Source organism: Ochotona princeps, chromosome 29 (genome assembly GCF_030435755.1).
Source record: "Ochotona princeps isolate mOchPri1 chromosome 29, mOchPri1.hap1, whole genome shotgun sequence".
In the NCBI taxonomy this organism is placed as follows: domain Eukaryota; kingdom Metazoa; phylum Chordata; class Mammalia; order Lagomorpha; family Ochotonidae; genus Ochotona; species Ochotona princeps.
Genome location: NC_080860.1, coordinates 24,314,181 through 24,328,604, shown reverse-complemented (window position 1 = coordinate 24,328,604; position 14,424 = coordinate 24,314,181).

Sequence of the window (14,424 nt, the reverse complement as noted above, 5' to 3'; positions counted from 1 at the left end):
CTGCATTTTGGTGGAGGGCATATTGAAGAAGAATCAGCCGAGTGGTTCTTGTGGGAGAACAACTCCATTTGGCTCACTAACTTCACACACCATCAGGCTTCCAAGCAGCTCTCAAGGAAACTCAGTTTCACACTCTATGCTTAGTGTTCTTTGAGTGCCTAGGACTGAAATGAAGCTTGGTGAGCATACCACACAAACGAATGCTCCACATGCGGGATTCACATGCCACCAACTCCACATTCACAGGCAACTTCAGCGCCACAGCCGTTTTCAGATAGCCCTCAATGCAAAGGCTCTAGGCGCAAATATTGGTGTGAGAGCTAATTCAATCAAGGAAACACTGCATGTTGGTGAAGGGCACATTGAAGAAGAATCAGCCGAGTGGTTCTTGTGGGAGAACAACTCCATTTGGCTCACTAACTTCACACACCATCAGGCTTACAAGCAGCTCTCAAGGAAACTCAGTTTTCACACTCTGTGCTTAGTGCCCTTTGAGTGCATTATCTAGGAATTACCCTGGTAGAGCATCCCACACAAACGAATGCTCCACATGCGGGATTCACATGCCACCAACTCCACATTCACAGGCAACTTCAGCGCCACAGCCATTTTCCGATAGCCCTCAAAGCAAAGGCTCTAGGCGCAAATATTGGTGTGAGAGCTAATTCAATCAAGGAAACACTGCATGTTGGTGAAGGGCATATTGAAGAAGAATCAGCCGAGTGGTTCTTGTGGGAGAACAACTCCATTTGGCTCACTAACTTCACACCTCATCCGGCTTCCAAGCAGCTCTCAAGGATTCTGTTTTCACACTCTATGCTTAGTGTCCTTTGAGTGCCTAGGACTGAAATGAAGCTTGGTGAGCATCCCACACAAACGAATGCTCCACATCCGGGATTCACATGCCACCAACTCCACATTCACAGGCAACTTCAGCGCCACAGCCCTTTTCAGATAGCCCTCAATGCAAAGGCTCTAGACGCAAATATTGGTGTGAGAGCTAATTCAATCAAGGAAACACTGCATGTTGGTGAAGGGCATATTGAAGAAGAATCAGCCGAGTGGTTGTTGTGGGAGAACAACTCCATTTGGCTCACTAACTTCACACACCATCAGGCTTCCAAGCAGCTCTCAAGGAAACTCAGTTTCGCACTCTATGCTTAGTGTCCTTTGAGTGCCTAGGACTGAAATGAAGCTTGGTGAGCATCCCACACAAAAACGAATGCTCCACATGCGGGTTTCACATGCCACCAACTCCACATTCACAGGCAACTTCAGCGCCACAGCCGTTTTCCGATAGCCCTCAATGCAAAGGCTCTAGACGCATATATTGGTGTGAGAGCTAATTCAATCAAGGAAACACTGCATGTTGGTGAAGGGCACATTGAAGAAGAATCAGCCGAGTGGTTCTTGTGGGAGAACAACTCCATTTGGCTCACTAACTTCACACACCATCAGGCTTACAAGCAGCTCTCAAGGAAACTCAGTTTTCACACTCTGTGCTTAGTGCCCTTTGAGTGCATTATCTAGGAATTACCCTGGTAGAGCATCCCACACAAACGAATGCTCCACATGCGGGATTCACATGCCACCAACTCCACATTCACAGGCAACTTCAGCGCCACAGCCGTTTTCAGATACCAATCAACGCAAAGGCTCTAGACGCAAATATTGGTGTGAGAGCTAATTCAATCAAGGAAACACTGCATGTTGGTGAAGGGCATATTGAAGAAGAATCAGCCGAGTGGTTCTTGTGGGAGAACAACTCCATTTGGCTCACTAACTTCACACCTCATCCGGCTTCCAAGCAGCTCTCAAGGATTCTCAGTTTTCACACTCTATGCTTAGTGTCCTTTGAGTGCCTCTGACTGAAATGAAGCTTGGAGAGCATCCCACACAAACGAATGCTCCACATCCGGGATTCACATGCCACCAACTCCACATTCACAGGCAACTTCAGCGCCACAGCCGTTTTCAGATAGCCCTCAATGCAAAGGTTCTAGACGCAAATATTGGTGTGAGAGCTAATTCAATCAAGGAAACACTGCATGTTGGTGAAGGGCATATTGAAGAAGAATCAGCCGAGTGGTTCTTGTGGGAGAACAACTCCATTTGGCTCACTAACTTCACACACCATCAGGCTTCCAAGCAGCTCTCAAGGAAACTCAGCTTTCACAGTCTGTGTTTAGTGCCCTTTGAGTGCCTAGGACTGAAATGAAGCTTGGTGAGCATCCCACACAAACGAATGCTCCACATGCGGGTTTCACATGCCACCAACTCCACATTCACAGGCAGCTTCAGCGCCACAGCCGTTTTCAGATAACCCTCAATGCAAAGGCTCTAGACGCAAATATTGGTGTGAGAGCTAATTCAATCAAGGAAACACTGCATTTTGGTGGAGGGCATATTGAAGAAGAATCAGCCGAGTGGTTCTTGTGGGAGAACAACTCCATTTGGCTCACTAACTTCACACACCATCAGGCTTCCAAGCAGCTCTCAAGGAAACTCAGTTTCACACTCTATGCTTAGTGTTCTTTGAGTGCCTAGGACTGAAATGAAGCTTGGTGAGCATACCACACAAACGAATGCTCCACATGCGGGATTCACATGCCACCAACTCCACATTCACAGGCAACTTCAGCGCCACAGCCGTTTTCAGATAGCCCTCAATGCAAAGGCTCTAGGCGCAAATATTGGTGTGAGAGCTAATTCAATCAAGGAAACACTGCATGTTGGTGAAGGGCACATTGAAGAAGAATCAGCCGAGTGGTTCTTGTGGGAGAACAACTCCATTTGGCTCACTAACTTCACACACCATCAGGCTTACAAGCAGCTCTCAAGGAAACTCAGTTTTCACACTCTGTGCTTAGTGCCCTTTGAGTGCATTATCTAGGAATTACCCTGGTAGAGCATCCCACACAAACGAATGCTCCACATGCGGGATTCACATGCCACCAACTCCACATTCACAGGCAACTTCAGCGCCACAGCCATTTTCCGATAGCCCTCAAAGCAAAGGCTCTAGGCGCAAATATTGGTGTGAGAGCTAATTCAATCAAGGAAACACTGCATGTTGGTGAAGGGCATATTGAAGAAGAATCAGCCGAGTGGTTCTTGTGGGAGAACAACTCCATTTGGCTCACTAACTTCACACCTCATCCGGCTTCCAAGCAGCTCTCAAGGATTCTGTTTTCACACTCTATGCTTAGTGTCCTTTGAGTGCCTAGGACTGAAATGAAGCTTGGTGAGCATCCCACACAAACGAATGCTCCACATCCGGGATTCACATGCCACCAACTCCACATTCACAGGCAACTTCAGCGCCACAGCCCTTTTCAGATAGCCCTCAATGCAAAGGCTCTAGACGCAAATATTGGTGTGAGAGCTAATTCAATCAAGGAAACACTGCATGTTGGTGAAGGGCATATTGAAGAAGAATCAGCCGAGTGGTTGTTGTGGGAGAACAACTCCATTTGGCTCACTAACTTCACACACCATCAGGCTTCCAAGCAGCTCTCAAGGAAACTCAGTTTCGCACTCTATGCTTAGTGTCCTTTGAGTGCCTAGGACTGAAATGAAGCTTGGTGAGCATCCCACACAAAAACGAATGCTCCACATGCGGGTTTCACATGCCACCAACTCCACATTCACAGGCAACTTCAGCGCCACAGCCGTTTTCCGATAGCCCTCAATGCAAAGGCTCTAGACGCATATATTGGTGTGAGAGCTAATTCAATCAAGGAAACACTGCATGTTGGTGAAGGGCACATTGAAGAAGAATCAGCCGAGTGGTTCTTGTGGGAGAACAACTCCATTTGGCTCACTAACTTCACACACCATCAGGCTTACAAGCAGCTCTCAAGGAAACTCAGTTTTCACACTCTGTGCTTAGTGCCCTTTGAGTGCATTATCTAGGAATTACCCTGGTAGAGCATCCCACACAAACGAATGCTCCACATGCGGGATTCACATGCCACCAACTCCACATTCACAGGCAACTTCAGCGCCACAGCCGTTTTCAGATACCAATCAACGCAAAGGCTCTAGACGCAAATATTGGTGTGAGAGCTAATTCAATCAAGGAAACACTGCATGTTGGTGAAGGGCATATTGAAGAAGAATCAGCCGAGTGGTTCTTGTGGGAGAACAACTCCATTTGGCTCACTAACTTCACACACCATCAGGCTTCCAAGCAGCTCTCAAGGAAACTCAGTTTTTGCACTCTATGCTTAGTGCCCTTTGAGTGCATTATCTAGAAATGCACCTGGTAGAGCATCCCACACAAACGAACGCTCCACATGCGGGTTTCACATGCCACCACCTCCACATTCACAGGCAACTTCAGCGCCACAGCCGTTTTCAGATAGCCCTCAATACAAAGGCTCTAGGCGCAAATATTGGTGTGAGAGCTAATTCAATCAAGCAACACTGCATGTTGGTGAAGCGCATATTGAAGAAGAATCAGCCGAGTGGTTCTTGTGGGAGAACAACTCCATTTGGCTCACTAACTTCACAAACCATCAGGCTTCCAAGCAGCTCTCAAGGAAACTCAGCTTTCACAGTCTGTGCTTAGTGCCCTTTGAGTGCATAGGACTGAAATGAAGCTTGGTGAGCATCACACACAAACGAATGCTCCACATGCGGGTTTCACATGCCACCAACTCCACATTCACAGGCAACTTCAGCGCCACAGCTGTTTTCAGATAGCCCTCAATGCAAAGGCTCTAGACGCAAATATTGGTGTGAGAGCTAATTCAATCAAGGAAACACTGCATGTTGGTGAAGGGCATATTGAAGAAGAATCAGCCGAGTGGTTCTTGTGGGAGAACAACTCCATTTGGCTCACTAACTTCACACACCATCAGGCTTCCAAGCAGCTCTCAAGGAATCTCAGATTTCACACTCTATGCTTAGTGTCCTTTGAGTGCCTGGGACTGAAATGAAGCTTGGTGATCATCCCACACAAACGAATGCTCCACATGCGGGATTCACATGCCACCAACTCCACATTCACAGGCAACTTCAGCGCCACAGCCGTTTTCAGATAGCCCTCAATGCAAAGGCTCTAGACGCAAATATTGGTGTGAGAGCTAATTCAATCAAGGAAACACTGCATGTTGGTGAAGGGCATATTGAAGAAGAATCAGCCGAGTGGTTCTTGTGGGAGAACAACTCCATTTGGCTCACTAACTTCACACACCATCAGGCTTCCAAGCAGCTCTCAAGGAAACTCAGTTTTCACACTCTATGCTTAGTGCCCTTTGAGTGCATTATCTAGGAATGAACCTGGTAGAGCATCCCACACAAACGAATGCTCCACATGCGGGTTTCACATGCCAAAAACTCACATTCACATTCAACTTCAGCGCCACAGACATTTTCAGATAGCCCTCAAAGCAAAGGCTCTAGGCGCAAATATTGGTGTGAGAGCTAATTCAATCAAGGAAACACTGCATGTTGGTGAAGGGCATATTGAAGAAGAATCAGCCGAGTGGTTCTTGTGGGAGAACAACTCCCTTTGGCTCACTAACTTCACACACCATCAGGCTTCCAAGCAGCTCTCAAGGAAACTCAGTTTTCACACTCTATGCTTAGTGCCCTTTGAGTGCCTAGGACTGAAATGAAGCTTGGTGAGCATCCCACACAAACGAATGCTCCACATGCGGGTTTCACATGCCACCAACTCCACATTCACAGGCAACTTCAGCGACACAGCCGTTTTCAGATAGCCCTCAATGCAAAGGTTCTAGACGCAAATATTGGTGTGAGAGCTAATTCAACCAAGGAAACACTGCATGTTGGTGAAGGGCATATTGAAGAAGAATCAGCCGAGTGGTTCTTGTTGGAGAACAACTCCATTTGGCTCACTAACTTCACACACCATCAGGCTTCCAAGCAGCTCTCAAGGAAACTCAGCTTTCACAGTCTGTGCTTAGTGCCCTTTGAGGGCCTAGGACTGAAATGAAGCTTGGTGAGCATCACACACAAACGAATGCTCCACATGCGGGTTTCACATGCCCCCAACTCCACATTCACAGGCAACTTCAGCGCCACAGGCATTTTCAGATAGCCCTCAATGCAAAGGCTCTAGACGCAAATATTGGTGTGAGAGCTAATTCAATCAAGGAAACACTGCATTTTGGTGGAGGGCATATTGAAGAAGAATCAGCCGAGTGGTTCTTGTGGGAGAACAACTCCATTTGGCTCACTAACTTCACACACCATCAGGCTTCCAAGCAGCTCTCAAGTAATCTCAGTTTTCACACTCTATGCTTAGTGTCCTTGGAGTGCCTAGGACTGAAATGAAGCTTGGTGAGCATCCCACACAAACGAATGCTCCACATGCGGGTTTCACATGCCACCAACTCCACATTCACAGGCAACCTCAGCGCCACAGCCGTTTTCAGATAGCCCTCAATGCAAAGGCTCTAGACGCAAATATTGGTGTGAGAGCTAATTCAATCAAGGAAACACTGCATGTTGGTGCAGGGCACATTGAAGAAGAATCAGCCGAGTGGTTCTTGTGGGAGAACAGCTCCATTTGGCTCACTAACTTCACACACCATCAGGCTTCCAAGCAGCTCTCAAGGAAACTCAGCTTTCACAGTCTGTGCTTAGTGCCCTTTGAGTGCCTAGGACTGAAATGAAGCTTGGTGAGCATCCCACACAAACGAATGCTCCACATGCGGGTTTCACATGCCACCAACTCCACATTCACAGGCAACTTCAGCGCCACAGCCGTTTTCAGATAGCCCTCAATGCAAAGGCTCTAGACGCAAATATTGGTGTGAGAGCTAATTCAATCAAGGAAACACTGCATGTTGGTGAAGGGCATATTGAAGAAGAATCAGCCGAGTGGTTCTTGTGGGAGAACAACTCCATTTGGCTCACTAACTTCACACACCATCAGGCTTCCAAGCAGCTCTCAAGGAAACTCAGTTTTTGCACTCTATGCTTAGTGCCCTTTGAGTGCATTATCTAGAAATGCATCTGGTAGAGCATCCCACACAAACGAACGCTCCACATGCGGGTTTCACATGCCACCACCTCCACATTCACAGGCAACTTCAGCGCCACAGCCGTTTTCAGATAGCCCTCAATGCAAAGCCTCTAGACACAAATATTGCTTTTAGAGCTAATTCAATCAAGGAAACACTGCATGTTGGTGAAGGGCATATTGAAGAAGAATCAGCCGAGTGGTTCTTGTTTGAAAACAACTCCATTTGGCTCACTAACTTCACACACCATCAGGCTTCCAAGCAGCTCTCAAGGAAACTCAGTTTCACACTCTATGCTTAGTGCCCTTTGAGTGCATTATCTAAGAATGCACCTCGTAGAGCATCCCACACAAACGAATGCTCCACATGCGGGTTTCACATGCCACCAACTCTACATTCACAGGCAACTTCAGCGCTACAGCCGTTTTCAGATAGCCCTCAATGCAAAGGCTCTAAACGCAAATATTGGTGTGAGAGCTAATTCAATCAAGGAAACACTGCATGTTGGTGAAGGGCATATTGAAGAAGAATCAGCCGAGTGGTTCTTGTGGGAAAACAACTCCATTTGGCTCACTAACTTCACACACCATCAGGCTTCCAAGCAGCTCTCAAGGAAACTCAGTTTCACACTCTATGCTTAGTGCCCTTTGAGTGCATTATCTAAGAATGCACCTCGTAGAGCATCCCAAACAAACCAATGCTCCACATGCGGGTTTCACATGCCACCAACTCCACATTCACAGGCAACTTCAGCGCCACAGCCGTTTTCAGATAGCCCTCAATGCCAAGGCTCTAGATGCAAATATTGGTGTGAGAGCTAATTCTATCAATGAAACACTGCATGTTGTTTAAGGGCATATTGAAGAAGGATCAACCGAGTTGTTCTTGTGGGAGAACAACTCCATTGGCTCACTAACTTCACACCTCATCCGGCTTCCAAGCAGCTCTCAAGGAAACTCAGTATTCACACTCTATGCTTAGTGCCCTTTGAGTGCATTATCTAGGAATGCACCTTGTAGAGCATCCCACACAAACGAACGCTTCACATGCGGGTTTCACATGCCACCAACTCCACATTTACAGGCAACTTCAGCGCCACAGCCTGTAGGAAGACATTGTGACTGTTGCTCAGCGAACGTAGTCAGTGAGCACGGGATTACAGTTGATGGGACAATATTTGTATGATAAACAACTGAATGGATGTCTTGTGTGTGACTGACTGGATATCCTTTGCATGAGAACAACTGTATGGCTACCTTTTGTATACCTGATGAGATATCATTTGTATAAGAACAATTGAGCCGGAAGTAATATACAAGGCAAAAGGACTTCAAAACTAAGGCATAGAAAACAGTTGATGGTTCTGTTGATGAACTAGGTATCTCTACCCTAATCCTGTATGACCCTCAGTATATAAAGTCTGTTGCCCCTAATAATTTTTGGCTATTGATCATCAGTCAGTAGTCCAAGCGTGTTATTATCGGCTCCGTGCACCAAGTCCATTGCTGCAGGACAGCGACAAGTGGCGCCCGTGAACAGGGACTTGCATAAAGAAGCGAAAGTGCGACGGAGACCCCCACAGAAAGAGGTGAGTGGGAACAATGGGCCAGAATCAGTGCAGAGCGCAGCCTTTTATACCTCTTATACATAGCATTAAAAAGAAAAGTGGAGTAAATATAACTAGGCAGCAATTGCGTTCTTGTTTCGAGGTTATTTTTAAATATAACCCTTGGTTTCTGAATGAAGGGACACTAGAAACAGAAGTCTGGGATCGTGCCCGGAAACATGTAGAAGAGGCCCGAATGACAGGAGAAGATATTCCTGCTGATTTTTGGAGTACATGGTCTTTAATTAAAGCGGTTATTGCAATTATAGAAGGGGAAGAAGACAGGGAGGAGAACCTCCAACAGGCTGTCACGGATTCCTTTGATGACTCTGAGTTAGATGGGGAAATGAAGCAAAAGTCTAAAAAGAAAAATAAGAAAATATTTCCTAGTGCCATTCCCTCTGCATCCCCACTTCCTGATTCATTTCTTCATCCCCCCCTAACTCACAGTACAGATAAGGAGGATGAAGGGGAATCCGTGATAGACCCTCCTCACCAGGGTAGCCATCGTTATATGGCCAGAAAGGAAACTTTTCGAAGCACAGATAAAATAGAAAATGAAATTGGAACTAAGAGAAAGCAGAAAACTTCCAGCATTAAATCACAGGATTTCTACAATGAGGAAGATGAGGATGAGATAGAAAGGTTAAATACCAGCCTATACAGTCTCACCCTTAAATCTGATCGAAGGTGTTCTCAAAGGTCTGGTATTCCCCGCAGACCTCATGAGTTCCGATCGCTTTTTCCAATCATACTTAGTCAAGAGACTAATCATCCTACATATGAAAGCCTAGATTTCAATGCTGTCACAGCTTTTAAAAAGGCTTGTGTGTCCTACGGACCCACTTCTGCATATGTATTGGAATATTTAAATAGTTGGAGCCGAGAAGCAAACTGGATTCCTTATGATTTCGAAGTAATAGCAAAAATAGGGCTTTCTCCGCAATATCTACAATGGAAGATGTGGAGGAGCGATGCAGCTAAGGAGAAGTTACAAACTTTAGGACGGACGGGCCGACAACTCCTGGAGGGTGTGCGGTTAACTTATGATATGCTGGTAGGAGATGGACAGTGGGCTACTACAGAGCAGCAAATTCAGCTGGCTCAAGGTGCGCTCACTCATATACGGGATGTAGCATTGTGGGCCTGGGAGAAAGTTGACACTGGGTCTGAGTTTGCAGGCAGTTATATAAAAGTCATCCAAGGAGCTGGGGAATCTTATGCTGACTTTGTAGGACGACTGACGAATTGCATAGAAAAACAAGTTAGGGATGACAGTACTAGAAAGCTGTTACTCCGGCAGTTAGCCTTTGATAATGCAAATGAGGACTGCCAGGCTGTTATTCGTCCTATAAAAGAAAGAGAGGATCTTATGGGTTACCTAAAAGCCTGCCGTAACATAGGGACGTTTAAACATCGTGCCCATTTAGCCGCAATGGAAACCTTTGCTGTTCAGAAGCAAATGAAGGCTAAATGTTTCAATTGTGGCAAGCCAGGTCATTTTCGCAAACAATGCCGAGCACCTCCTTTAATTCAGAGAGACAGCGCTGATGCTGGTAACAGTACTTCCCCCGGCATATGTCCCAGGTGCCGCAGAGGAAGGCACTGGGCGAAAGATTGTAGATCTAGAACAGATCGCGATGGCCAACTCCTGCAGCCGGGAAACTCCCGGCGGGGCCAGCCCCAGGCCCCGAACAATCAGGGGTTTGCAGCACACCAGTATCCTGTTCAATTCGCGCCCATAGAGCCATAACAGATTTAAAACCTGCAACTGCTGGAAGTGCTGCCTTGGACATTGATATCTCCCAGGATTTCACTATTACACCATCTCAGTGTCCTTGTAGGGTGCCCACTGGAATTTTTGGACCCATTCCTGAGGGAATGGTTGGCTTGATAATCGGACGTGGTAGTCTCACTTTGAAAAATATTAAGGTACACTTGGGGGTTATTGGTTCTGATTATAAAGGAGAAATTTTTGTGATGATTACAACTCCATGTACCTGGACTTTTAAGGCAGGAGAAAAAATTGCACAGCTTTTACTTCTGCCATATTATATGCCTGGTTTTTCTAATAACAAAAGAATTGAGGGATTCGGTAGCACTAACAAGTATGTTAACTTGACAACTCTTATATCTGAAGGGAAACGGCCTACACTCGAATTGGCCATCAATGGCAGAAAATTTTCTGGGTTATTAGACACTGGAGCAGATGTTTCAGTTATTTCAAATAAGGAATGGCCTTGTAACTGGCCCACAGAACCTGCTGATTGTGGGCTCCAGGGTGTAGGGGCAATGAATGCCTCTATGCTTCGTGTTAGTACAAAGAAGTTAAGATGTGTTGGTCCTGAAAATTTACAGGGTATCATGCGACCTTATATTGCTCCAATTCCTATCAATTTGTGGGGAAGAGATTTATTACAACAATGGAATGCGGAGGTCTACTTACCCTCCCCCTCTCAGCCAAGAGTGAACAACATAGACCACTGTTGTGGTAAAATTTTAGGAAGAAACTCTCAGGAAAACATAGAGCCAGTTTCTATAGAACAAAACCATGGCCAATATGGGCTGGGTTTTTCTTAGGGGCCATTGAGTTTATTAAACCATCACCGATACCTATTCAATGGAAATCTGATCTGCCTGTGTGGACGCCTCAATGGCCCCTTAAACGAGAAAAATTACAGGCGTTAGAGTCTTTAGTTCAGGAACAATTACAAAAGAACCATATAGAAGAGTCTTTCTCCCCATGGAATTCTCCAGTTTTTGTGATTAAAAAGAAGTCAGGCGCATGGCGATTGTTAATTGACCTCCGAAATGTAAATGCTACTATGATTCCTATGGGTGCCCTCCAACCTGGACTGCCTAATCCTTCTATGATTCCCTCGCATTGGCCATTAATTGTTTTGGATTTAAAAGATTGTTTTTATTCTATTGCTATCCATCCAGATGACCGCCCCCGATTTGCTTTTTCGGTTCCTTCCTTAAATCAACAGGCTCCTGTTAAGCGTTATCAATGGAAAGTTTTGCCACAAGGTATGACCAATTCTGCTACTATGTGCCAATATTTTGTAGGAAAAGTGTTACAGCCGCTCCGTGATGCTTTTCCAGATGCTTATATTATTCATTACATGGATGACATTCTTCTTGCTGCCTCCAGTGACGGTCAGTTACAACAGTTATATGAAGAGGCACAAAAGGTTCTTACTCGTGCTCAGCTTGTGATTGCTCCTGAAAAGGTCCAGAGTGTAGCTCCTTATGAATATCTTGGTCATATTCTAGATCGCACTACTGTACGTCCGCAAATGTTCTCTGTTCGTAAAAACCATCTTTTAACTCTTAATGATTTTCAAAAATTGCTAGGTGACATTAATTGGTTACGACCTTCTCTAGGCATCCCAACCCACCAACTGTCTCACCTTTTTTCAATACTAGAAGGAGATCCGGCCCTTGATAGCCCCCGGATGCTGACTAAAGAAGCGGAGCAGGAGATACAGTTCTTTGAAAAGAAACTTCAAGGTTCTTTTCTCACTCGTTTTGTTCCTGAGGAATCTGTTTTGTTTTTGGTTTTTCCTACACCCCATTCCCCTACTGGAGCTTTAGCACAACGTTCTGGTCCCCTAGAGTGGAGTTATTTGCATCATAAACAAACTAAAACTCTCTCTTCTTATGTTGATATGATTGCCTCCCTCATTATCCAGGGACGTCTGAGAGCCCTCTCTCTAATAGGATACGATCCAGCCTCAATTGTATTGCCTTTAACAGCTAGACAGCTTCAACAGGCCTTAACCTTATCTGCTTCATTACAAGTAGCCCTGGCTGATTATTACGGAGAAATAGGAAACCACTACCCAGCCGGTAAGATTTGGAATTTTTTACAGCGAACTCCTTTCATAATTTCTTCTATTATTTGTGCTGAACCCATTCCTGGTGCTGATACATACTATATTGATGGCTCCTCCTCCAGCCAGGGAGGAATTCATGGACCTCATTTACATACTACAATACAAACTCCATTTTCCTCAGCACAACAGGTGGAACTAGCAACCTTAGTGCATCTCTTACGAGTATGTAACCAACCTCTTAATGTTGTTTCTGATTCGGCTTATGTAGTTGGTCTATTTCCGGCTATTGTAACTGCTTTAATATCTTCCAATAATACTTGTATTTCTCATTTGCTTTTACAATTGCAACAACTACTACGTCAGCGCAACTCACCATTCTTTATTACACATATACGGGTTCATTCTTCTCTCCCTGGACCTATGACCCTTGGCAATTCTCACACTGACAGACTGACTGCACCTATATTTCTTAGTGCCCAAGATGAACATCGTGTTCTACATACTAATGCCAATCGTTTGCATGTGAAATATCATATTCCTCTCCGAATTGCTCGTAACATTTTAGCAACTTGCCCTATTTGTGCCCCTTTACATTGTACTCCTCATCCTGCAGGTGCAAATCCTCGAGGGCTAAGTTCCAAACAGTTATGGCAAATGGATGTTACTCATATACCGTTCTTTCCAAAACAACCATTCTTACATGTAGTTGTAGATACTTTTTCTAAGTTTCTTTGGGCACAACCTATGAGTTCTGAAACTACTTCAGCTGTTAAATCCTTTTTGCTAACATGTTTCTCAATTATGGGAATTCCCTCTTCTATCAAAACGGACAACGGACCTGCATATACTAGTAAAAGTTTCAAAGCATTTTGTTTAGAGTGGTCCATCCAACATGTTACAGGTATTCCCTATAATCCTCAAGGTCAAGCTATTATTGAACGTGCACACCGCACCCTAAAAAGTCAATTATTAAAAAACAAAAAAGGGGGGATGTCACCCAGAGATACTCTGTCCCTAACGCTTTTAACACTTAATTTTTTAAATTTACCTCAAGGAGACATTAATACTCCTGCTGACAAACATTTTTCTACATTATCAGATAAGACTTTACAAATTCCTGTGTGGGTAAAACAACTGAATAATTGGTATCCTGGAACAATAATAACCCGTGGCAAAGGTTATGCTCTTGTTTCTTTAGAATCTCCTGATGGATCCTCTGAAAAACTATGGGTTCCCTTACGGCTCATCCGGCCTCGGAGATGCAACAACACCCTTGAACACAACGCTGCCCCTGGAGAAGATGGAACCCCCAGTGGAACTGCCGCTAAGAACTAAAAAGCTAAAATCGTTTAATATCTCTCTTGTTCCACTACAGGTCAGGAGTGCAGAGAAATTCTCCATCTTCCTAGAATGTTTGAGGAAGACTTTAAGTGTAACCTTTTATTTATGGATAACAAATTCTTAACGCCTTAAACATTAGAAAAAATATAGGAATTTGCGGTGGGATCCAAGCATGACTCTGACACCCTCTTAAAGGAGGTTGTGTGTACAGAGCAGGAGGGGATTTCAGGGCAGAGCAGGAGGATAAGAGGAGCTCTCTATCCTAGTCCCCCAGTCCTGGAGACCCCCGGAGGCCTCCCATGTGCTTCCACTGCAGAAGCAGTGGATACCTGCCTCATCAAGGACATCGAGACATCGAGAACTGTATCCCGACTGCCAAGGAGATCACAAGGAAGGTGAGTGCCCTTGGAGGCCGAGAACTCTGAGGTCAGTCCTTTCCTATTGGATTTCCTACATGGGATTGAAGCAGCTCAGTACCCTGCTCAGAGGGTCTGGTGACATCGAAATTTAGCCAGGAGCCCCGGGTGGTACTCAGAGACAAAAGGATTGTAAATTTCCTTCCTTCTGGACTCAGAGGAGGAGTTCTCTCTAATTCTTACCTAGCTCTAGCTTTGGGTCCCACCCCTCTCTTACACTGACC